Below are 24,403 nucleotides of genomic sequence, written 5' to 3'. Positions count from 1 at the left end.
CCGACTCAATAATTCAGAAAAAAAAACTCATATTTATAATTAAGACATAAGGAAAAGACATTCAAACCACTTTTTTTCTCAGAACAGAATTTGAATTATGTATGAATGACTTTCGATTATACCTAGAACCATCTTGAAATATGTCTTTAATATATCTTGAAATGGCTTTCGAATCTCCTTTGATCGTCCTTGAAGTCACCTTTTGTTCGCCTGTATTTAACCTTCGACCAACCTCCGATTGACCTTGAAACGAGCATCGCTTAACCTTGAAAATTACCTTGCATTTACCTCCAATTGACCTTCGATCAACTACCTTCGAAATGATCTTGGAATTACCTTCGATTAACTCTCAAATGACTTTCATCTACCTTCATCTTTATATTCTATGTCTTCACCATCCACGGTACTATTTCGCTTCTAATTGCTATCATTACCGTACGACGATTCGTTATCCGATTTTTATGCATCCTTATGTATAACGTACCTCTATAATCGAAGGAAAGAATGAAATACGATTATTAGCAAACGTAATCGTCGCAGAATCATCGACATAAATCTCAGCTTCTGCCATTCTAATGACGAAACAAAAGCAACGATCGAGCGTCGTGTCCCATGTCGCGTCGCGGTTTTTGCGCGAGCGCGCGAGCGCGATGAGGTGATAATCTTCTTCGCGTGGAAGAAGAGGCCGGAACGCGCGCGAGATTCGATGGCGTTTTTGCGTGCGACTTAGTTGGACGGGAACATCTGCCGGTTCGTATCATAAAGCGACCGGGATTGCCGGGCGTTTCGTAATTACAGAGGAAATGGAAGGGTCTAAATTGTAAATTACGAGTGTACTCTAAAGGGAGGAGGGTTTTAGACGCGTGAAAAAGGAACGGCTTGATCTTAGACGCGGGAACACATATTTTATCCCCGTAATAACACACCAACGGCAAAGTTGACGAACGGAAATTGCGATCGGCCGCGATGAATAATGCGGCACCGTTCCATCGTTTTCGAGGCCAGGTCAAGGGATTTTAAATGTCTTTATTTTTCAAGCTCTCTGTGTCCCAGGGAAATGTATAATATAAGTAATGTTTTCGTTCTGTGTATTCTCTAACATATTTCGTCATCATTTCATCTTTACGATGTCTTTTTCTTTTAGGTTGGAAATTCTTCTCTTTTTTTAAAAGCAGAATTTATTTAGCTTAATTTCCTCGGTTTATTTTCTGGAAGCATTCGTGTGTGGCCCAAGTCACATTCGATATTTTATTTAAACTAGTTTATATTTTCGCATTCGACGAAGCTCCTTTATGCTAATACGTTTTGACTAACATTTGAATGACCGAATATTTTGTGAAACCATTTTTTGAGAAGATGCAAAGATATTTCTTCTCATATTTTTGTAGAGAAGATACCATATACTAAAACTTAAAATGGATATTAATGGATAGAAATATATTTATCATTTAGCCGAATAATGTATCTGTGATTAATACGAGAATCTGAATGGTAATGGCCTTCAAAAATAAAAATTTGAACGACATTTGTAATTGTAGTTCATCTCGAGTGTAATTCCTTTCTGCAAAGAAATTCGGTCATGATGTATCAAGAGTATGACAAAACAATGAGTTAATTATTAAACGATCGTGAAAGTTTAAATATGAAAGAAACGAGAATGGATATGTTAATTTGAACCATTTGACATTTGAACGTTGATACGTGAAGAGTTTATAATTTACGTCGAGTTTTATCTCGTCCGAATGGCGTTTCATGTAAATGAGCCGTGTTTGACAAAACTGTTCGACGGTGAAACTTGAAGTAGCATGTTAATAAACTCCTTATCGTAAGATTCATTGTATCAATCTTGCCCTAACTTTATTTCCCAAAATTTTCCTAATTACACATGCTTAACTGAAACGTACAACAACCCATTCAACATCCAGCACAATGCTCGTCAAACGAGCACCACGATCATCCACCCTTTCAGCATCTTCGCTAACCATCCATTACCCAAACGAGATGGACAATTTTCACGCGTCAATCACCCAGCCACCAATACCATAATTCAAGCTAATTCGTCAATTAACCTCTTGCATGCTCGCTTAACGAACGTACTTCATCCGGCTAATGAACGATTAAATTCCACTAGCTCACCAAAGCGATCGGTAGAAGGTTGGGCGCGATTAAATCACCGGAGAAACCTCGACAGAAAGAAAGAAAGGAAGAGAGAAAGAAAAAGAGTGTGTGTGTGTGAGAGAGAGAGAGAGAGAGCGAGAGGATCGTGTGCCCATCACTGGCGGTGGTGCTGGTGGTTAGAATCCATGGGGGCCTCGCGGTGCCCCGTGGTAACGTGGGTAACTTAATATTCCGGGTAATAAATAAGAGAATGCGGCTCTGTCCGCCCCACAAAAAACCCCCCGCGGGCCAAAGAGCAAGACGCCTACGCTTCTCGTAGTACCCACAATCCGGTCCGCGGCCCTTCTACCTCACCTCGTCGTTTCTGGGTCCACAAGCACACGGGTCCTCCCCACTCTGAACCCTCCAGTCGCGCGGTACGAAAACTTTGTGGGCCTGTCTTAACCTCCCGTGGCCCTCACGCTCAACACCCGAACGTTATCCGGCCAAGGCATCGCGTAATTAAGTTATTACGCTCGCGGGGAACTCGTCCTACTGCTCGTGTGTTCAACTCTCTCCCCTTGAAGAGGACAGGGGGAGTAGCGACTCTTTGACGTATGAATTTTGAGATATCGGCTCATGGGCGCATGTGGACGGTGTGGAGCAAGCGATGTTTGCAGAAGGCAAGTTGGCACTTTGTGGCGGAGGTTCGTTTGATGGAGATAATTGGATGAAGAGATTGGAGTAGAGACGAAGGTAATGGTTGGTTGTAGTAAAAGGATGTTTAATTGGACGAAGAGCGTTTCTATATATCGTATCGTCGTTTCAACGATGCTCCTACGGTAAATCATTTGCGAATCGCCCTTTTTACTTGCAATCTTCGAAAAATTAAAGATTTGGGGTTAGAGAGACAGAGACAGAGATTTGATGAGAACGGAAGATGGTAGTAAATTCTTGGTGAAGGTATTAGATTCGCGCTTGGCACCGTTTTGAAGTGAATATATCTGTCAGCGTTTGCCAAGAGCATCGAACTCTTGGTGATAGAGTCAGATTGGTGGTACTTGTCAATTTTTGGAACGTGTAACGGATCCTCCAAACTGTGTAAATGAACTTTATAGAGGAAAGGAAGATAAGGTTGATGGTAAAGAAATCACTTGATTCTCCTTTGATTGCCAAAAACTGAAATTGAAATAAATCGTTTAAATGTTGTGCATCGAACATAGATCGTAAACGTTGCTAACGTCATAAACAACGTGAGGGAAGATTCTGTGAACGAGTATACACCGGCTTCAGAATGTTGTACTCTTCCTTGGGTTCTACAGTCGATCTTCGTCCCTTGCTTCGTAGATTGCGGCCCGTAGGCCACGGCGTGTGTGCCCTCGCTGATCTTGCTCTCTCTCTTTGCGTTTCTTCTTCGCTTCTCTCGATGCTACCCGGACAATCAGCACGGCGGAGACTAAAGGGGGAAGCTGTATCGTGCAGCAAGGATCTAAATTGATTTTAGATCCCGAGGACCGATTGGGCCACGGCGAGAGTAGCCCCGCGTTAATTAAGAGTGTCCGTGCTGCCGTCTCAATAAACCTACGGATCCTTGAATTACGGAATTATGACGGGAGCCGATGATGGTAGCCCCTATCGCGGATCTTTGCTCGCGGTGCTTCCGTATTACGGAACGGCCCTGGCCGCCAGGCTTATTACCGGTTTCCCAAACACCAGCCTAGACATCGAACGATCTTTTTTCAAGCCATTACATCAACCTGATCGAGATCGATAAATCTACTCCGTGATAACAATTTTTACACTTAAGGGATTGGAGATCGGGGAAAAAGCTCGTAAATTTTATATATACATTTTATCCTCGAAAAACACGAAGCTGAAGAAAATATTTACTAAGATTCTTATTCGCGAAAATCTGACCGACCAGACGAAATATTCGCCAAGAATTCTTGCTCTCCCAGAGATGAACGATCAGAGAGAAAATTCGCAAAAATTGTTATTATCCGAAATACGAAGAATCAAGGGAAGGACTTTTATTTCGAGAAACCAGCGCATCGAAGGAGGAATTCTTAAAAGATCTTACTCCAGAAAACTTCGCTACTCAGTCGTACGTCGCGCGATACACTTCTCTATGCTGCTCTCCGAAAGTCCAAACGTAGAAAAGGAAAGTTGTATTTTTTGCAGTGTTCCAGAGAAACGGGGGAGTATAGAACCAGGTGTATATATATATATATATACACATTCTACTCGCGCTAAGGTCGAAATACAAAGCAAAAAGAGGTGGAGGCTGGCACAGCGAGGGGACCAGGGTTCGCAGCCTGTTTCGGTCGTTCATAAATCCTCCACCTTGGATCCAACCTGCCTCCATCCCCCTTCCCACCCTCCTCCCTCCCCTTGGCCGGGTCCCCCTTGGCCCTGTTGCACGCACACGCGCACGCAGCCAGGCAGAAATTTAGTCGCGCGCGCACACCGATCTCTCCTCCTTACGTTCTTATCCAATTTCTTATCCCTCTCTTGGCTCCTCCACCCACCCTTCCCCGTTTCACGACCGCGCCATTATGCTTCTCGTCCCTTCATTTGTTTCCCGGTTTCTCCCTGTCGGAGCACCCTTTTTCTCCGAGCCACACAGAAGAAGAGGAGAGAGGGGAGACACAGGGGGGAAGCAGGTCACCCACGCAGATTTAATATGGAATCGCGTAAACACGCGGTTTCCCGCAAACGAATGGCTGGGAACAAAGACTGGGATTGGTCGTTTGTGGGCTGGATGAAAGGGGAATTGTATATGGTGTAACGTTTTGCTGGCTGGATGTTTTCAATGGTGTCATCGCTCAGTGACGAGTTAATTCTACATTGGATTATGCAGTTTTTGGGTGTATCGAGATGTTGGAAGAGGATGAGAGATTAGCGTGTATAGTTCCTATTCTAACTATTAAGGCAACTATCGAGGCTTTTGAACTTTCAAAGATTTTTATCCTTGTTTCTATGATGACAAGACAGTCGTGTATTAGGTTATTTCATTTTTCGATTGGAACGATTTCATACTTAATTGTTTATTGTATTTTTGATATCAGTCGTGACGTACATATATATAACCCTTAAAAAATTATTTCTCTAAAAACTCAATTGACTTCGTTGTTCGAATCTCTTCGTAACCTCACACCCCCGAAATTCAACAAATCCGCAGAAGAAATCTTCCCTCCAATTATTCCCTGACCTGCGAATATTGTACCTTCCTAATCTCACATTCCCTTCATCAGAATGCACGTACTGCTCTGCACATTCCGCTTTACGAGGAGGACGAGGAAGCATAGCGTCAGCATGGATGCTGTGCGTTAGGATGCGAGTTAATCGGAGAAGTGGTCGAGAGGGAGAGTGATCTAGAGTGGCCCTAAAGCGTGCGACTGATGCGCGCACTTGCATGGCATGCCGCGGGAATTGTAAATAGTGTAGGCATCGGAGGACCGTGCAGAACATGGAACGAACCACAGCGAAACGAAACAAACCTATGGAGGCGAAGGAGGAACGATATAGGAGACCAAAAGACGAAGGCGAAAGAAAAGATGAAGAAAGAGATGAACGACAAAGAAGAAGAAGAAGAAGCGGGACAGGACAGAGCCAGGCCGGCGGCGCTGGGCTGCGCGTGTATCCGCCCACGTAATCTTGATTGTCGACACACCTCCACCTCCACCACCTTCTACCACGAAATGCACCCACACACGTGTACACATTCCCTGCGTGTATGATATCCTCTCTTTACACAAACGAACGAGCCTGTGGGCACCTATGCGCTGTCCGGATGCAACCTGTGCGCGATCGTACACACCAGGGGCGGATCAACCCTGGACGCGCGCGTTTTGCCTCGCTTGCTCGCTGTAAAGTATCCTCTCTAATTGAATGCGCTCGATGGCGCGTCGTGTAATTTAGTCGGGTCTTTATGATGCCCCTTTCCGCGGCGCATACGGGGGTGGAGCCCCCAAGGGATCGAGCTTGAGACGTTTGGGAAACGAGCCAGCTCCGAGACCGTCTCTTTGGCGATTCTGATGGGAAACGAGTTGAGTCGAGGCACTTAGTTTTTAGGAATTCCAATTTTTGTAGGGTAGGAAATTTTAGGTTGATGCACGATATTGAAGAGATTGGGAGTTTGGGGTGTTTTTTGATACGTGTGAATTATGTGTTATCTTTGGACATAGGGATCATTGCTTTTTTTTCTTTTTAAGTCCTTGTGACGTTAGGTAGAACTGGTTCGATATCCTCTTTAATTTTATTATACCTACGTCGTGCGTATTCTTGTACGCTATAACTTATAATATCAGAAGACTGCTACGTCAATGGTTGAAGAAGAAGATTAAAAGAAATAGAATGGTAATTGTATGTGTTACGATATGTCAATATAGAAATATCACAATCGTTATTGGTTGTGAAAAACAGTCCTATATAACATCCTCCTATATTTCATAGTCACCTCTGTTCGTTCTCCTTCGTTAATTAGTCCCCTTATTCATCTTCAAGCTGCAGAACGTCGTCCACCAACCTTCGAATCCTTCAACCACCTCCTTCGATCTCTGTTAAAAAACCGTTCGCTTCCATACTTTGCTCTCCTCATTCTTCCATCGTTAATTGGTCTCATCGTTAATTCGCCGTCAGGTTCGCTGAAAAGCAACGACGCGTCAACTTCGATATAATGATCGGTCGTGTGTTACTATCGAGTCCCTCTGCTGTGCTCGTTCGTAAAATACGACGAAGCGTGTGGAACGGCTCGTGGTAACTAGATATTACTCACCTTTCAACGTGATCGCTCGTTACTTGCTCGATCGGCCAGGTTTCAGGTATTAGTCTGACTATTCGAAGGCGTCCATTCATGCACCGCGAAACGATCAACCGCGTACGAATACGAAGATCGTGTGGCGCAAGCTAATCGCGCTAATTAGTCGCTGTTCCACGCTGATCCGTTGAATAAATCAACCGGCTTTACGAGCGGCCAGACGGTTCGGTTGACCGTTCAACGAGGGAAAAATGGCCGATCACGATGCAGCAGCGTTCGATTCGCTTGCTTTCTGGAATTTAAACGATCCAAAAGGACTCTGTATTGGATTCGATACTGCTGTCTTTAAAAAATGTTACGAAACATATTACATTTATTTGTGACGTATACACACGGTTTCTCGAGAATTGCTGGAATTTCTTGACAGCTATATTATAAGTTACTGGTAGAGGAAAGAGATCGAGAACATTTATAAGAACATGGTAAATTGAATTACATTACAGACATTTACTTTTCGCACTATCGAGTTCGATACGAACGGCTGTTAGTAGGAAGTTGAAGTCGTTCCTTTGCATTTCGACTTACGGCAGCTGCACCTTTTGATTGGTATCACTTAAATTGCTTTAATTATCATTAATATATTGTAATCTGTTCTGAATATACAATTTTCTCAGGCAAATAAAAAATAATCACCTACATCTGACATTAATAAATTCGTTTCTGAAAACGTTACTGTCATTCCACGTTCTAACACTACCAACCTAATCTTCTTTACGATCTATTCAATCTATTCTTCAACCAATTCTAGTAGCACTTAAAAAAATATTTGAACGCTTCCTTATTTTCGACAAAATAAAATTTCTTAAAACATGTAACGATATCACTTACATCCTTCCACCTACTCTGTGCGGTACTTCATAAACTCGTTCCACGAAACGACCCCTCCTTCGACCATCCATCAGCACTACACAACCACCAATTCAGCTCAACTCAGAAGCAACAAAAGATACACGCCGATGCTTTCAGCCGTTTCACTCTCAAATCCAATATCTCTTGCTTATCTTCAGCAAAACAGAATTTCTGACAATGTATAAGAATATGTCACTTGCACCCACTCGACGCAGTACTTCAACGAGTCAACTCGCCAAAACAATTAACCTTCTCGAACCACCCACCTGCGTTATACAAACTAAGTAATCCAACCATCAGTCCAACCCAAAAGAAGCAGCGCAAACACACCGACAATTCCTGCCATTTCGATTCACCGTGCGGGTCGCGTTTCGCGTCTCCAAGAACTGGTCCAATGATACGCCAACGTTATCCGGCTATCATCTCGTGCCTCCTCCCTCTCCGTACGACTCACGGGATAAATTCATGAGCGCGATGTCCTCGCGAGCGGCCTCGAGGAGCCGGCCATGTAAATGTAAAGAGGGGCTTCTCGCGAGAGGAGCGAGCGCGAAGCGAACGAGCCGAGCGCAGCATTTTATTAGCGCGACCACGACGGGGGTAGGTGGATCGAGAGGAGGCGAGGGAGGAAGAAGGAGGACGATGGCGAAGAGACGAAGGAAGAGATCGAATGAGTCGGAGGCGGAGGAGAACGGGGGAATGTTGTAAGCTCGCACTCGCGTCGACCTTGCTTCGCGCGAGCACACGCCGCGCTATTACGACGCTGTTCGCGCTCGCGACGCCCGGCCACGTTGCTTCGTGGGATCCTCGAGGAAATTAACGACGACGCGTCGATCCCCCACCCCCGTAGCCCTGGTCGCTCTTCGCTGTTCCGTTCCTCCAGCACACGCGATCTTCATGCCTTCGAACTCGTTTCGAGAGATCCTTCTTCCAGTCGGTTCTTCGCTAGTGTATGTTCTGCTGTACTCATGTATCGGTGAGAGTGTGTCCCGAGGTGCTTCTGATTGATTTCGCGGTGTTATGTTGGTGAAACGTTGGTTTCGGAGGGCAGCGGGGTGGTTGAAATAGGACGACTTGCGGGGACCAGGGGCAGAAATTGTTTAACTCTCGGACGGCGGAACTTGAAGTATTCTGACTTATGTAGATATCCGTTATACTGGAAGTTACATTTTTCTGTCATTATTTATCAAATTTACGAGGAATTTTATTTGTTACATAAATTTAGTCATCGCTACAGCTTGGATCTTTACGCGTTTATGGGAAATGCGCAAGGTATACGTAATACAGAAAAATATATAAAATATCCAAGGTACTAAAGAGTGAAACGAATCTCTGCCTAAGTTGCGTTTCTTTGGTCGCACTAGCGAAAATATAAATCGAAATATGAAAGCTTTCCTCGACACGCGTTCTATATATGTTTTAGCAATGGTTGTTTAAAAGCGCAGATAGGCTACGTTTGATACGTTTTCGTAGACACTAGATGTGTCTCCGAGGAGAAAGTTGAGTTACGCTGCTGAGACGTCTACACCAAATGTGCATGACATTGTGCAACGCACAATGGCTGCGTTTTATTCGCGATATTGCCAGTGACCCGAGAGGTTAGGCAACTCCGTGTACGTAAACACGGAGCGATCACGAATTCACAACGAATTCACTTCGGTGAATTCACGTTGACGAAAAAAGATTCGACGAATTCACGTTGACGAAAAATTGACGATGCTTGTCTGGGAATAAGAAATTCGTGAGACTCTCAGAAGAACTTAATCCGACGTTGGCGGGTATATAGAGTGCTATGGCAGTCAGGATCGAGGGCAGGGTGACGGGTTTGCCCGGGGTCTCTCTCTCGGCCTGCCAAAAGGAAGAGACGACCGGTAATTTCGCCCGGTCGGAATGAAGCGTGGCGTCCGGGCAAAAAGAGGGCCTGGTCGTTTTATGCCTTGCTCGCACCGTGTTGTACATTAGGCTGTAGGTGTGCGTACACACCGGTGGGGATAGAAAAACGAGCGGGTCCGATGGGGCCCGCGGAGGTGACGCGGAGAAAGAGAACCCAGCGAGAACCAGCCGAGAAGGTAATTGTACGAGGCAATCACGGCCACGTTACAGCGTTCTGCCTAAAAAGCGTGACAAAACGTAGCGGCTTCTTCAATTTGGAGAGAAATAGCAGAGCGAGGGGAGGAAGGGCATAACTAAAATCTTCATCGTTTCCGACCACGAGGGCGAAACTTTCGACGAGGCGAAACGTCTCGGGTAAAAAGCGATTCGATTCGAACGATCGCGTATCGAGCAAAGGGGTGAATGGGATTAATGAAACGAGTGTTTTTCTCCTGGATCGCTATTTTTTTTCTTTCTGCTTCTTCCAGACGTTGTATCATCTTTTGTTGCGTTCGTTGATGGGGAATTACGTGAGCGATTTGGAAATCGATTTCTTGTATGCACAGGGGTGATTGAAAGGGTTTTTTGTTTTTCGAATTCGACATGGTTTCTGCTTGAGTGGACATTCGGCTTTTGTTTGGACGTGGGTGAAAGTTTCGTGGGACGATGAGATTAGTGGAAGTCCGTTTATTTGGACTTATTGAGCAAATGGTTTGTTCGCTATGAGTTTATTGATTGTTCTCATTACTCTGTAGTTTCGCTGAATTTTTCAGTAGTTTTGCTTGAACATTAAAAAATAATTCGTTCAATGGCACATACGATATATGATCATTGCAAATTCATACAATCTCATTTTTTCAAACTAGGTATAGATTGTATTAATATTTCATGTACACCTTTTATCTTGCCTTTAAAATGCTGTTAATTGGTCCTCTTCTCATAGAACACCTTACAAACATTTTCACGACCGACAGTAACATACCAAATTACCAAACGCACATGTCTGATTACTATCAAAAATCTCGCCTAGCACTTTTATCACTTACCACGTGGCTTCTTTAGTTCCCTCGCTATAAAGCGATCTCGATATCTAATAACCATCGATGCAACTCTGTTGAACTGAAAAAGAAAAAGGAAGATGAAAAAGCCAACCACGAGAAGCGTGACCATGGTGAGAAACGTTGGTCCACAGCCACCCGTCGAGTTCGGCATTAGCTTCATTACCGAAAGGTCAGCCGCGACACTTTCTGACCTTCCTTTTCGAAGCTCCTCCGGAGATAACGAGCGACTCGGCAAGAGGAGGCCATCGAGAGTCATCGATGGCCCCGAGAAACTCAAGCAAGAGCGAGAAAGTTAGAGCGAAGCGGAGAGAAGCGGAGAGTCGGTTCCTCTGTGCCGGTAAACGACCTTCGGTTCTCCTCTGGTTCCAACTTCTCTGTCCGAGCGTCAATAGAGTCATTAGTCACGGCCCTCGGTGTACCCACGATATTCGTTCCTCCTCTACCTGGGGCCTGTCCCTCCTTCGACCCCTCTTTTCCTCTCCATCTTCTTTCGCCGCTGCCACGAACAGAGAACTTGCACGCCGCGCCGCTCTGCCTCGTCCCTTTTTCATCTCCACGGATCGTTACTTCCCACACGGCACGGAATGTCTCCCGACGATGTGTCCTGGCTATTCTTCGGCAACGTCTTAACGCGTTGCGCAAATATTGAGTCAATTCCGGAGATCGGATAGGGTGTGATTGTTGCCGATGAGAGGCGAGAGGAGGTGGAGAGTTTGTGATTTATCGTGGGATCACGAAATGGGATTGTGTGATCTTACGGCTAGGCTTTTTGTGTATTTGCTTGGGCCTGGAAAGTGACAGACGTGATTCCACGATGGAAAGTTTAGGTTCTTTAAAAAGGTAAGGTAGTTCAATCGACTAGCGGTGTTAGATCTTAACAATTTTTTACATTTTCGAAAGTTTTTATCATCTTTATGATGTTGTAGTCTATTGACATGATTAAAGGATACAGCAGCAACACTAATCCTAATGTTGTATCATTTCGTGTGTTAGATCTTCTACTTTCGTGTTTACTGGAAACATATTAAGTTGAATTATAATTATAATATAACGTATAGTGGAAAGACTTAGTTCTAGTAGTAAGAACAAATCGGTATTATTTTAAACAAATAAGATAAAAATCTTGCGAATAATAATCCTCGCTAGCGAAAGTAATAATTGGTTAACGGATTGAAATGAATCGACCGGTGTTAGAAATAATAAAGCATGATCCAAAGGACAAAGTACTTAATCTCGGGTTAGAAAGTAAGCGAAGCCTATTAGACATGAAGGATTTTCGTCATAGTTCCACAATGTTCCAAGCAGCGTATAATATCGAATCTCGATAAAAGTATTACCACATAAACTATGTGAATCCCAATTGTTTTGCCAAGCAAGATTTATCGTGTTGATATGCATAGCTGGTACGAGATATCAATCATCGAGCACAGTAAACAAGCGTTATTATATGGCAGCTGCTGACAATAACCGACAGCCCAAGGGTCTGACGTAGCTTCATAAATTCCATATCGAATCCTTCTCTGACACGTGTTGAACTTCTTATAAAAGACATATTCTCTTCCACCTTATATAATGCCACAAAAGAACGAAAATATAAAATCTTCCCCATTATATACATACGTATAATTATACACGTTAGTTTAATACAGACTATATTAATTTAGAGATAGGAAATATAATTAATTCCTATCGGTTAACATGATCGATATAGCATGATCGTAGAACATGCTCGATTAATACGTTCATCTAATATGAAAAAGCAACAACGTTAAATACGACGTTACCTTGCAATTATCCTTTTAAAGAAATTAATACATATTTAAATTCTAAACGTTAATAACCACCCTTCGTCGTTGCTCTAATCACCACTACAACAAAACACTCTTAATTGGCAGGCACAAACAACCAATTTAAAATCAATTCCCGCATGCGCAAGAAGAAAACGATAACACGACGCCACGTAGAAGGAAAAGCCACGTCCTCGAGTCGCAGTCGAATCCTCGCCTACAGGGCGGAACGTTTTCCAGCGCGATCCCGCGGCCGATGAATAATTCACCGTGTACCGCGCGACGTTTTTGCGCACGAATTACTTCATTAGAGGCGAGCAGTCGCATCCTGTCGTGGCGACAGAAGCGTACGGTTGCCTGTCCTGCATGTCGATTTTAACCGAAACCTGAAAAGGAATAAGGCGACAAAGAGCCGGTAAGGTTTTCTATGCCGTGAAACCGAGCCGGGGGTGTATACCGTACACCCGTCACGTATCCATCCAGCGTAGGATCCCTGAAAAACCACCGAACGGTAGTCGAATCTCGCGTGTAAATCGGCCGCGAGGAACGCGCCACCCTCTTCCCCACGTCACGTCTCTGACGAGCGGATCATCGTTAATTAGGGGAAAAGCGTGGCCGGTGATTTAAGGGGCCGTTTGATCAGCACGCGAGAGGAAAGCCTTGGGGCGCCATGGACATAAGCCAGAAGGGACCAACGGGCACCTCCGTTCCATTGGTAATTGAGAAAGATTAGTTTTCCGACGCTTTTCGTGCCGTGATCGCGCGAAGTTTAATTAACCACGCGTGATACGCTGTTGAGAATGTTAATTAATCACGCGGGACGTGCCGCTTTCGGAAATTTGCTTGTAGATTTGTGGACGTATAGGAATTTTAATTCTTCTTTTCTTTGCGGTAAAATGATTTACGGCATAGGAGGTTGCTGTTTCTTGGTTTATGGAAGAAAGTGGAATTTTCTGATTTACAACGGCAGGAAGTGAAACTTTTTGATTTACGCTAGGAGCAATTGGAGTGTCTTGGTTAGCGGTGGAAAGAGTTGGAATTTTTGTATTTTTCGATGTAGGAATTGATACTTGTTGGTCTGCGACCTAAGGAATTGGAATCTTTCGATTTTTCGAATTTTTCGAATTTGAGAAGGAGGAATCGGTGTGTTTTATATTCAGGATGGAAAGAATTGGATGGAAGAGAAATTGACATTTTTTTAGGTTACTAAATTTGTTTGATTGAATTATTTTATTTTCACCTTTTTTTTATCTCTATGAAATATCGCGTAGTTTCGGATCGATTGTTATGTTCACAAAAATAACAGAAGAAAGGAAAAGCAGAAAGTTTTCGACGAAGATCTTCGAGAGCGCTCGTCGTTCGTAACTGCAAGGGTTAGAAGAAACGATGGCAGGGAGAGGCGCGATAAATCCAGCGGGTGGCGCGATAAATTTCTTTCGCGAAAACACAAAAAGCGCATTAACGTCGCATCTCCGCGACAAGACAGGTAAGCTGCGTCATTCGTAGAGGAACTGCTAATGGCCATAATGAAAAAGAAAAAAGGAGCCTTCGCTGATCGCTCATTTAATCCCAAAAAACTTCTCTGAAAGTGGAATCATTGGGAGCAAGTTACTCCTCTTTTTCCTTAATCGATCGTGTTACTCGTTTATGTTCGTTATAATTTCTTTATATACCGATCATTCCTTAAATTGGACAAGATTCGTTTAAGAGTCAGTAAAATGAAGTTTCAACTTTATATCGTAATCGTTATGGGCTAAATATGCAAAGTCAAGTTATAATTTTACGTCGTATCGAGTAAGCAATAGGTCTGAAACGTAATCTACAGAATAATTGGTAATCGGAAATGATTATTAGCCACGAACAAGTGCCACACAAATCCGCAACTATTGAAAACGACTGCCTGATGCCAGCACGAATGTGTGCGAATAATTTTCTCGAGACGAGAAAACACAGAACATCGCCAATTACTCGCCGACAACTTCATCCTCCATATATCGTACAATCGCCGTTTAAACTCGCTAAAAACAAATTTCTCTGGCCAATTAAAACTAGCGTATTCCTTTCATTCCACTCACGATATCTATCAACTGTACGAAATCTTCCAAATTGTATCTATCGAGCGATTTAAACCACATGAAACCCTTTATCCACATTCTGTTTCACTCGATGCAATTTCGTGCGTTAAAGGACGCAACAGGTTCTCCTTCCTGGTGATTCGTCGCGTTTTAACACGGACCACGCAGCGGACCTGTGTAATATTAATTCGATATGCTAATCGAAGAAACATTCCAGCGTAACGAGCTCTCGAAACGCGCCATCTCCCCGTGTCTCCCCCTATGGACGAATTCTCCCCCGTGACTGCGTGTATCCGCTTTAAATGAATTAGACTCACGTACTCGCGAGGCGCTACGGAGCGTTCGAATAGCCTATAAATAACGCGCTAGCGCAGAGCGGCGTTAGGCCGGATTTTCAACGAAGGAGCGGCTTCGATCGAGCCGCGGCTACGGCTTGCATATCGATGCCACAGCGACCGTGCACGCGTGTAAATATCTTGATTAACGAGGCCCTCATTTAGCCCTGTCCATGGTGTTCCACGAGGAGAGGGAGGAAAGGGGAGGCCGTTCAGCCGGCCACGAAAACATTGTGGCCAGTTCTCACGAGACGGTCGGGTCGATTAAGGGAATACTTATGGGCCGAGCTGTCGCTCGATGAGTCGTTTACCGAGAGTTGTTGACGAAGAACACGTTTCCTTCGTGCGATTCATCGTACGGCGTGAACGACTTTTTCAGATCAATGTAGCTTTCACGCGGGTTTTGCTTTCTTACGTGTAATCCGCAGAGGTTGACGATTTGGCGGATTATAAGGAGGACGATCAGCATAGGGTTCGGTTCTTTTTAGTTTTATTTGCATTTTACATGGGTTTTGCCTTTTCCGGTGCAGTTTGCGGAGGTCGAAGATTTTATTGGTTACGAATGGAATTTGGAAACGGGGTTGAACTTTGTCAGGGTATATTTTTTTTAAGCAACTTGATCTTTGCATAGATGTCTTTTTTAGTTGTTATGGGTAGGTTTGAGATTTATTTATTCAGGGTAGTATTAATTATTTGTTAATTTATTATAGGTGAGTCAAAGTTTTTCTATATCATAGGTAGAATTTGGAAGCGAGAGTAAGGATTAGACGTTTGGAAATGAATTTGGTTCCTACGTGGATTTGTTTGCTATAATTTGAGATAGTTTGAGATTTATTTATTCAGGGTAGTATTAATTATGTGTTAATTTATTATAGGTGAGTCGAAGATTTTCTAGATCATAGGTAGAATTTGGAAGCGAGAGTAAGGATTAGACGTTTGGAAATGAATTTGGTTCCTACGTGGATTTTGTTGTTATAATTTAGAGTAGTTGAAGATTTTGTAAGATAGAATTCGGGGATGGACATAAGGATTAAGTTTTAGATATAGGTCATTAGAAGCTATACGAATGAAATAAGAAATTTATTTCAATCGACTTCAAATTTAATAGGACATTAAATCGAATACAATCAATGTATTTACTATTATTATTATCAAACTCTTAATTAAATATTACGTATATATTACAAGTGTAATATTCTTAAAAGTGTAACATCACAGATTACTTCATAATTTGTCTGTAACTAAATAAGAAAGCTTTTGTCAGGAAGCTCGAAAAGAAGATGAACTCGAGCAGTCGTGAGGAACGCTAAATATAAAGCCTCGCGAATGAACTACGACCCCGTGAAAACGTCGTTTAAAAGACTATATCCGTATGAACGAGGAGAATAACCCCGTGCCACGATGTTTCACGACTTTTCGCGGTAAGAAATTCTCGTGGCGCTTTTCGACGCTCGTTGCGCGAGGCGTCCATGGCATCGTGCCAACCTTGGTGAGATGAATTGCGGACAGCGTCCACGAAATTACCAGAAAATCGCTGAAATTGACGGTGTGCGTTTCCATTAGCGCCACGATCCTAATATCTCCGATATCGACATTCGCCTTTCACTAATTATAGAGAAAAAGCTATCAATCTTAACAATCTAATAAGAAAGAAACATTTCTTCATAAAAATTTGCGTCGTAAATCAGTGAAGAATTCTTTCGTAAGTCGAATTAATTGGCTTCACTGTTTTGTTCCAATTTTGTAATAGAAACACGTGATTTATACTCCATTTGCTAAAAAAGAAATGATTTATTTGCAAAAATTTCAATACGAATGTAAGAAAATACCGCTTTTGAAATCTACTCGCTTTTCTCTGCTTTTCAATTTGTGGAATTAATTAGAATTACTTATACAATGAAAAATGAAAGGTAGAATATATGTATGTATATCGTATTCTTTCTTTGACAAAAGCCAACATTAATATTGCCGAAAAAACACATTTCTAGCAGTTGTAAAATCAAAGATCCTAGTTACCAAAAAGTAAACCAAAGAACCTAATAGTTCAAATGTTAAAACTAACAAAGTTAAATATTCTCCTCAACCTGTGAACTGTTTTAAACATTGTCTGATCATATCAAGCCGATACTACTAACCATCCAATGAACTGCCTATAACTCAAATTACTATATGCAATAGACACTCTGTATGCAGGAAAGTTAATTACAATCAATTATACGACGAGGAAGAACGTTTTACCAATATAATCATTCTCTCACGAATTAATAACATCGCAGATGAACTCCAACACACTTCACCCACGCACGACACCTGTCGACTCTCATTATATTCAACTGTTTAGAGCGTATACCGCCTCTTCGATCGCTACCAACGTTAGTCGATCTATTTCCTCCTTTCTCAACCAGCTTAAATCAAGAATAGATTTCAGTAGCACGGATCGAAAAAAAATTTCCTCGCCATTTTCTCCGCCGGATAGTCAGCTCGTTTTCTTTTCGTAGTCGCGTTTGAAGCGCGTGCCGCATCGTCCATATGGTTTCCTTTTCCTCTCGATCATCCCGTGGCACACCGAGCCGAGGGAATAAATATCATAACCTGAAACCCTGTGGAAGCGTTAGGCTCCCAACTTAATCCGAGGCAAAGCCGCGAAACTCGTCCCTCGTCGGTGTTGGTGTTTAGTCGCCTCGAGACGGCCGACACTTTGTCAACGCGGGATTTCGCGTCGTTCCAGTGATTAGCGAAGCTTCGTCGTATCTTCGTGGAAACTTCTTGTCTACTTGTCTCCTTCGCGACAGAGCGGTAGCTACGTGAGAGATTTGTTTAGTCTTGGTGTTGTTAATCGTGGAAGATTTAGAGAAGATTGATACCGAAAAGAGAGATGAAAGAGATATTTTGAGAGTTTAATTTTAATTGAGAAATTAGCTTTGGATGTTAGAAGAATCTTAGAATCACTGGATCGAATATCTATTCAGAGGTATTTTATTATTCCTTCGCATTTAACGTTGCTTAGGTACTACCTTAACGAAGAGTGCTTTACATTGAAAATAGCAGTCTTTTTAAATTTGATGACTTCGTGATTAATTTGTAAACGATTACGTACTCCTTCAGAACTTAAAATTGACGTAATAAAATCGTTTTGTATTCGACTTCCAAATTATTTTGAACGATGTTCTGCAGTTTGTGGAATCTGATATTTTTGTGAGCTTGAAACTCTGCTAAGAGTTTTGCAAGTATAGAAACTGTGGAGATTTTGAAACCCTATAATTAAATTAATAATAAATGGTATTGACCATTTCTAAATCCGAGGACTTTCTTCTAGCGAATATTCAGGTTTCTTCAAAATAAATAATAATTTTCCAAGACATACAAAGCGCTCTTTAAAGCAATAAAAGACTATTGAAACGCTGGAACTGATGAATCAGCAGAAGAGAGCGGGAAACCAAAAAATTCCAAGAACTTTCATTCGAATCCTGTTTCCTTTTCGACCAGCTCTCCGTTTTACGGAACGGCAGGGAAACCCGGCAGATGTTCCTGAACAGCGCTTCGCTCGCCTCATTACCACGAGTCGCGTTAATGAGCTTGTGACCCTTAATACTTCACCCGGCTTCCCTTCTTTTTCTGCTGGTCGAACATAAACCGACTAAGACGTAACGAAGGTCGCGATAAATACCGGATTATCTGCAAAAATAAGTCAGAACGTGCGTTGAACTCGCTAATAATTCCTTTTTTATCAATTAAAATCAATAATAATATACTGCTTTTTATTCTGCCTCCGTCATATAAAGACGCGAAGATTGCGAACTTTAAATATGTAATTAGGCAAAATTATTGTAATTACGATTCAAGTAGAGGAGGCTAAGAAAATATATTCTGTTTAAATTTTTTGTTCCACTTTTTGTACATGCGATAAATCATTAAATAACTTGGGTTATTCGATTGGGATTATTCTTGAAACTTGCTGTGAACCATAATTGATGAAACACTTCCATTTAGTTTTTCATCTCTCTTTTATCTTCTATCCTTTGTTCTCCATTACATTTGGAGAAAGTTGAAATATTATTTTAAATACCATAAATATAAGTATCCTAAATATAAATATTTTCTAAAAAGTAGCAGAGCTGTCTTTCTATTTTTAATTGTAAGGTACAAAATTGAAATTGAATTAAAGTACAAATTTGAAAAGAAAAATTTATTGTACTTTTACCAGTAACTTCAAAACATTACTTTTTACACGTCTCAAAGAATTAATATAATTTCCATCTCGATATCTTCAATAAAATTAGTATCAGCGAATTAGATTCAGCGGAAAATTTCTCATAGCAATGGAGAAGAAAGAACCAGGGAAAGGAATCGTCGAAGGCCGAAGGAATTTCAAGAAGAAGCCAGCCTTGCTGGCAGACGGGCCGTAGATAAAGATAGATGCGTCGGTTTCCGGCGTGACGAGTTAACGACTCGAGTTTTATCTGTCGGTCCTCCCTCCGTGTCCCTTGTTCCTCGCCGACTTTCAGGCCTGGAAAGCGTGGAAAGGGAGAGGAACGGCGAGAAGAACTCCGAAAGAGAAATTAATAATAGCTTAATTGGAGAACGGAGCGGTATAACGGAAGGGATAAATGGTGAACACGACGTAAAAATTTTACCCCTTCGTACCGAGTCAAAATGAAACTCAGAATCCATAAACACGAATTTCACAAATACTCTGATACCAACGTTTAATCCTTCGAGTGGTAAATAGTCTCTACGTGAACTTATTTGTTATGTAAATGAAGAAGATGAATTTGTTACGAGCACCAATGAAGGGTTAAAAGATTAAATCCTCGCGTGGGAAACATATTTTCTTCTTTTTTCTTTTTTGTTTAAGAATCCGAAATGGAGATTTATACTTCACTTATGCGTAAGTGTTGTATACGTACATGATGGTAAATGAAAATGTATATTTGTTAACACTTAAGTGTAATAAAAGGATACATAAAAACGCACGTATATATTTTGTCTAATTTGTTAAATTTTACGAAAGTTTATACCTTGCAATTTCTTGATCAATTGTAAAGTCGAATAGCAACTTCTGAGACTAGTTTCCATTAATATCTGAAGGAACTTCCATTGGCAAACTACGTGATTTACATTTTCATTTGCAAAATGACATTTTGAATTATTTATAACAGCTTTGGCTAATTTATCGTGACAATAAATTACCGGACCTCTTTTAATCTCTCAGAACAAACAAAAGAATCTCCGACCAACCGCTACAAAAAAAGATCATTGCCAAATAAAAATGTGGAAAATGGAAATAAAAAAGGCAAATGTCTAAGAAAGAAAGGACACGTGAAAGAGGTTAGAAGGGAGAAGTTAGAACGAAAGTGAACAATGCAAAGATTGGACGGTGAAAAGAGAAGACGAAGAGGGAGAAAAGGAAGAGGAAGGAAGAGAAAAGGAAGAGAACTGGAAGGCAAAAGCGTATATACCACGAGTCATCTGGCACTCAGCAGGATTCGAAATAGAATCGGTCTCGTTCCCTCCTCTCTCAGCCTGTTATTCTCCTTCTCTGTTGACGAGGGAACGAGCGACTAGAAAGCTACGGGCAAAAAGACGTCGAGCCGACGGGGTCGACGATGTTTTCATTGTAATTATGTCCCCTGTCCCTCTGGCCGTTCTCGTGGCCGAGCTTTTTACAGCCACGCTACTAAGCAGCCTGTCAAAGCGTCCTAATTTTTGTCCCTGATTCCGTCATCTCTACGACCCCGTTCTAATTCATCGTCCAGATCTTCGCTGAATTTGCTTCGTTTCCTGGGACGATGAAAGCATCTTGTTGTTTTAGGCCGTTCATTCATGCTCCTAAGAAAATTTATGAAACGTTTCTCTAAGCCGTTATTTTACATTTCTATGAATCTGTGGCAGTCTGTCGCGCTTTAATTTAACGAATAGGGCAGATACGTTAATGTATCCTATTCTTTATCAGTGTTTGAAGAAGACATCAGAGGTTTGTAGAAGTCTTGTTAATGTTTTCAACGAATTTAGAATTTCTGTCGTGAACTGTGTTTCAAAGGACATCTGTGCTATATGCAGGTATCAGGTCGTCCGAAAAGTTTCTTTCGTTTTATAAGGAAATAATGGATGCGCAATATTTTCCGTTTTATATTATTTTATCGAATTACGTATGATCCATTTTGTTCTATCAAAATAAAAATCATAACGTTGGACAGATTAGGTTCAATGTTTGTATAAAGATGCGTTGTTGTAAAACACGCGTCTGTAAAAGAAAGCTAACATTTACGATCAGTTGTTTATCTTGTATAATATAATTTCGAGAAATAAGTGGAAAATTATCGACATTTTCTCGGACAAGGCTGTCACCAAATTTGTTACGCCCCCATTCCCAGTTTTGGGGAGAAAATAATTACATAAATGCAACTCTGAGGTATAGAAGAAAACATATCTCTTCGATGTTGCGGGGATTAAGGTTTTACAATTCAAACGTTATGAATATTAATAGTTGGAATAATTGTTAAATCAATCGATAAAATACATGGAAAAATAGTCAGACACTTTTATAAAAGATATATGGATTAAAAAGTATCGGAATCCTGAGGGCACCGATCTTAAGACTGGGACACCGTTAGCGCAGAAACGAGATGGCGGAGCAGCGGTTTTCTTCATTTTTCGGAAACGATATGTTGCTTATTGTGTGACAAACTTGTTAACACGGGGCGGCCGTGTAAAGCAGGTAACGAGTAGGCAGTAATCGGGATCCGTGGACTTTAAGTAAAGTCAAACAGTCGAGCCGGTTGTCTTTGCTCAGCAAACTCGCGCCAGTGCGGAGCCAATATTTAGACAGGGACCGGCTCAAACATCGTAATACGCGTTAAAACGTTATGACACGCGCCAATTGCTGTCTCTATTTCCCGTGGTTCCATCTTCGCGCCTGCTGCTTTTCACGCGACGCCATTTTCTCATTCCTCGTAACACAGCGGAGAATGAAAATCCAATTAACGAGAGGTAAAACAATTTTGGCATAGAAATCCACTTTAGTTTTGGTTAATTTAATTCATAGGATAGACATTCAATTAATGAATCATCGAGAAGAATTTTTTTGTTTTTTGGCAAGGAAGCTTATAGATCTGTGGTGTATTTTTCAGTCAAATAGTCGCATTATGAAATTTTTCGTAATTTTGTAAATATAAAGGGAAGGTTCTTTAAGACCCAGTATAATTTCCAATTTAAACGCAATTACTATTAAAAGGTAGGATTGAAACTTCCAACGTTATACATGTTCAGTTTATCATTTTGTTTCGAGTCCTCTTTCCAGAAATCCCCTTGATTTTCGCATAAAGATCTATTTTAATTTTGATTAATTTAATTCGTAGAATAGCTTTGAAATTAATGGGTGACGTTTTTAATATAAATGTAGTACCATAGAAAGACGTTTTAAAAAATACCTAAGACGAAGTTTGTAACGAATGGAAACAAGAAACTAGCTGAACTACAGAATTTCGTTCCCTAATTTTCTCTCATGGTATAATGAACACGCCATAAAGTTGTTCCTGTTGACACGGGCAGTAGGAACGCGTCTAGTTCCCGAAGCATACGTTGCCGGGATAAAAATTTATGGCCGAAAGAAGGGTGGACGTAAACATCAAGAATTTCTACGATAAAACACGTACCGGAATGCAGGAAACAGTCAAACAAACTAATTTAAAAGCAGATGGTGAAATACCGATCTGTGATTTTAACGAACTACTCTGACTTCTACGATCCTTTAAATGTCTTCACTTCTGTCTCCAGGATAGCTGCCTTTACCATATGGAAATAAATGTAGTCATATCTGTCAGCTGTTGGCCGAGTATTTGTTAGAAAGTCTGCAGACAAAATAAATCTGAAATTTGTACAGTTTTCGCTACCACAAAGTTTCTTTTTTGGGAAGTTCAATGATAGTTTCATCAGTACTTTGATGTCAATTTTGTATAATATTTAAATTTCTGCCATATTTTTGTATCAGAATCTAACGTTAAGAACAGCAGTAAAATATTATGCACAAAATTAACCGAAGCACGCAACAGATTCCAAGAACTCAAGAAAGTATTCAATTCGGAACAGAGCAGAGAAAACCTCGTGAAATTTATCAACTCGACAGACATATGGAACGAGGTTTAGACGCAAGCAAAACCATCGCTAATGGCCGTGTTGTCGATGCGACGAATAAAAACTGGAAAAAGAAAGAAAGAAAAAATAATAAGATATTAGCCTCCCGGATGCTACAGGTTATAATTTGTTTAATAATTTGGCAGAACAATTTTAATAACTTACAAATGACTTTCCTCGTCCCATCGAAAATTCTCTATGGAATTCCAAGGAAATTCCTCGGGTGCACGACCTTGGCAGTAAGTTACACGAAGGCTCTCGCCTCGATGGACGCGCGAGGTCCTCTCGCTGCATTTCCAATAAAGATCTCAGGCCACCTGACGTTCTTTGCGATTCCACGAAGAATTCTCGGATCCTCGAGAGGAGAGAGGTGCTCGTAAAGAGGCACTAACGACTAAACGGCTGAGAGAACATCTTTGAAGGTACGAGACACGCGCCATTTCCCGATGATTCGAGCGTGGCGAATGGCCGTCAGTCAAAACGCGAGCCGCTCTATTCCGCGAGGATCAGACGATTCTCTGCACCCTTTGTTGTTTTTCGTATCTCGACTAGAATAAGTAACATAAAGGGGCGTTTTCGTTTTTGGATCACAGTTGTGTAAAGCCATCCGAGGTGTTCTTGCTCCTTTTGCGAACAAATATTATTCGACGCGTCACATTTCCTTGGAAATAGTCGTCTTGGGAAGTTTTAGGGGATGAAGAATTATTTAGGTTTAGTTGTAAATGGAGAATTTCTTTGCACGATTCTTCTTTTGATGGATGGGTTTTAAACGTCCTTTGGCTTCTCATTCAAAACGAAGATTAAAGATTCTACTTGCCTCCTATCTTTTACAAGGCGAGCATACGACTTTTCTGTTAGAATTTTCTAAATATATTTGTCAATGCTTCGGAAACATTTACAAATCCTTTTCGTAAATACGAAAAAGAACGGATTGATTTTCTCCAGAACTTATAATAGAAGAAGTCCTTTAAGATAATCAAATTTAACAACATTGCTAAGTACAATTAGATAAACCGTTAAATAAACAAATTAATCGTTAACAATTATGGATACATTATAATCGTGAATTCATCAACGGAAAATAGATGAAAATAAAATGTTGAAAAATTCGCAAACAGACTGGCGAGACCGGCGACAGTTTTCAAAGACAAACAGCACCGATGACACGAGACACGCGTCATTTCCCGATATTCCGTGCGTGACGAACGGTCCATAGTTCAGGGTCGAAAGCAGAGCGCGTGGCACAGCATGCTCGCGATTCTTGGATGGCTTTTTCTTGTTGCCGGGTACCTCGAGACACACCTTTGTCTTCTGGTAAGGCACCGAGCAAAAAGGAAAAATCGTCGAATCGCTTTCGGGAACACGACGGGAAACAAGC

General features: G+C 41.5%; 1 protein-coding gene and 1 long non-coding RNA gene across 2 annotated transcripts in view; one reads left to right on the top strand and one right to left on the bottom strand.

Moving 5' to 3' along the window:
- LOC132909686 (transcriptional activator cubitus interruptus-like) overlaps positions 1-24,403 on the top strand; it is a 146,982-nt gene that overhangs the window by 97,143 nt on the left and 25,436 nt on the right. The gene's annotated exons all lie outside the window — the stretch shown is intronic.
- LOC132909600 (uncharacterized) lies at positions 6,453-8,324 on the bottom strand. The gene is made up of 3 exons (XR_009658567.1): positions 7,745-8,324; positions 6,875-7,148; positions 6,453-6,743 (listed from the first exon to the last, which is right to left on the bottom strand). It is a non-coding gene; the product is annotated as an uncharacterized LOC132909600 (long non-coding RNA).

The sequence above is a fragment of the Bombus pascuorum genome, chromosome 8 (assembly GCF_905332965.1).
Source record: "Bombus pascuorum chromosome 8, iyBomPasc1.1, whole genome shotgun sequence".
NCBI lineage: Eukaryota > Metazoa > Arthropoda > Insecta > Hymenoptera > Apidae > Bombus > Bombus pascuorum.
Note: the sequence above shows the minus strand (reverse complement) of the source record. Positions and strands in the feature narration are given on the sequence as shown.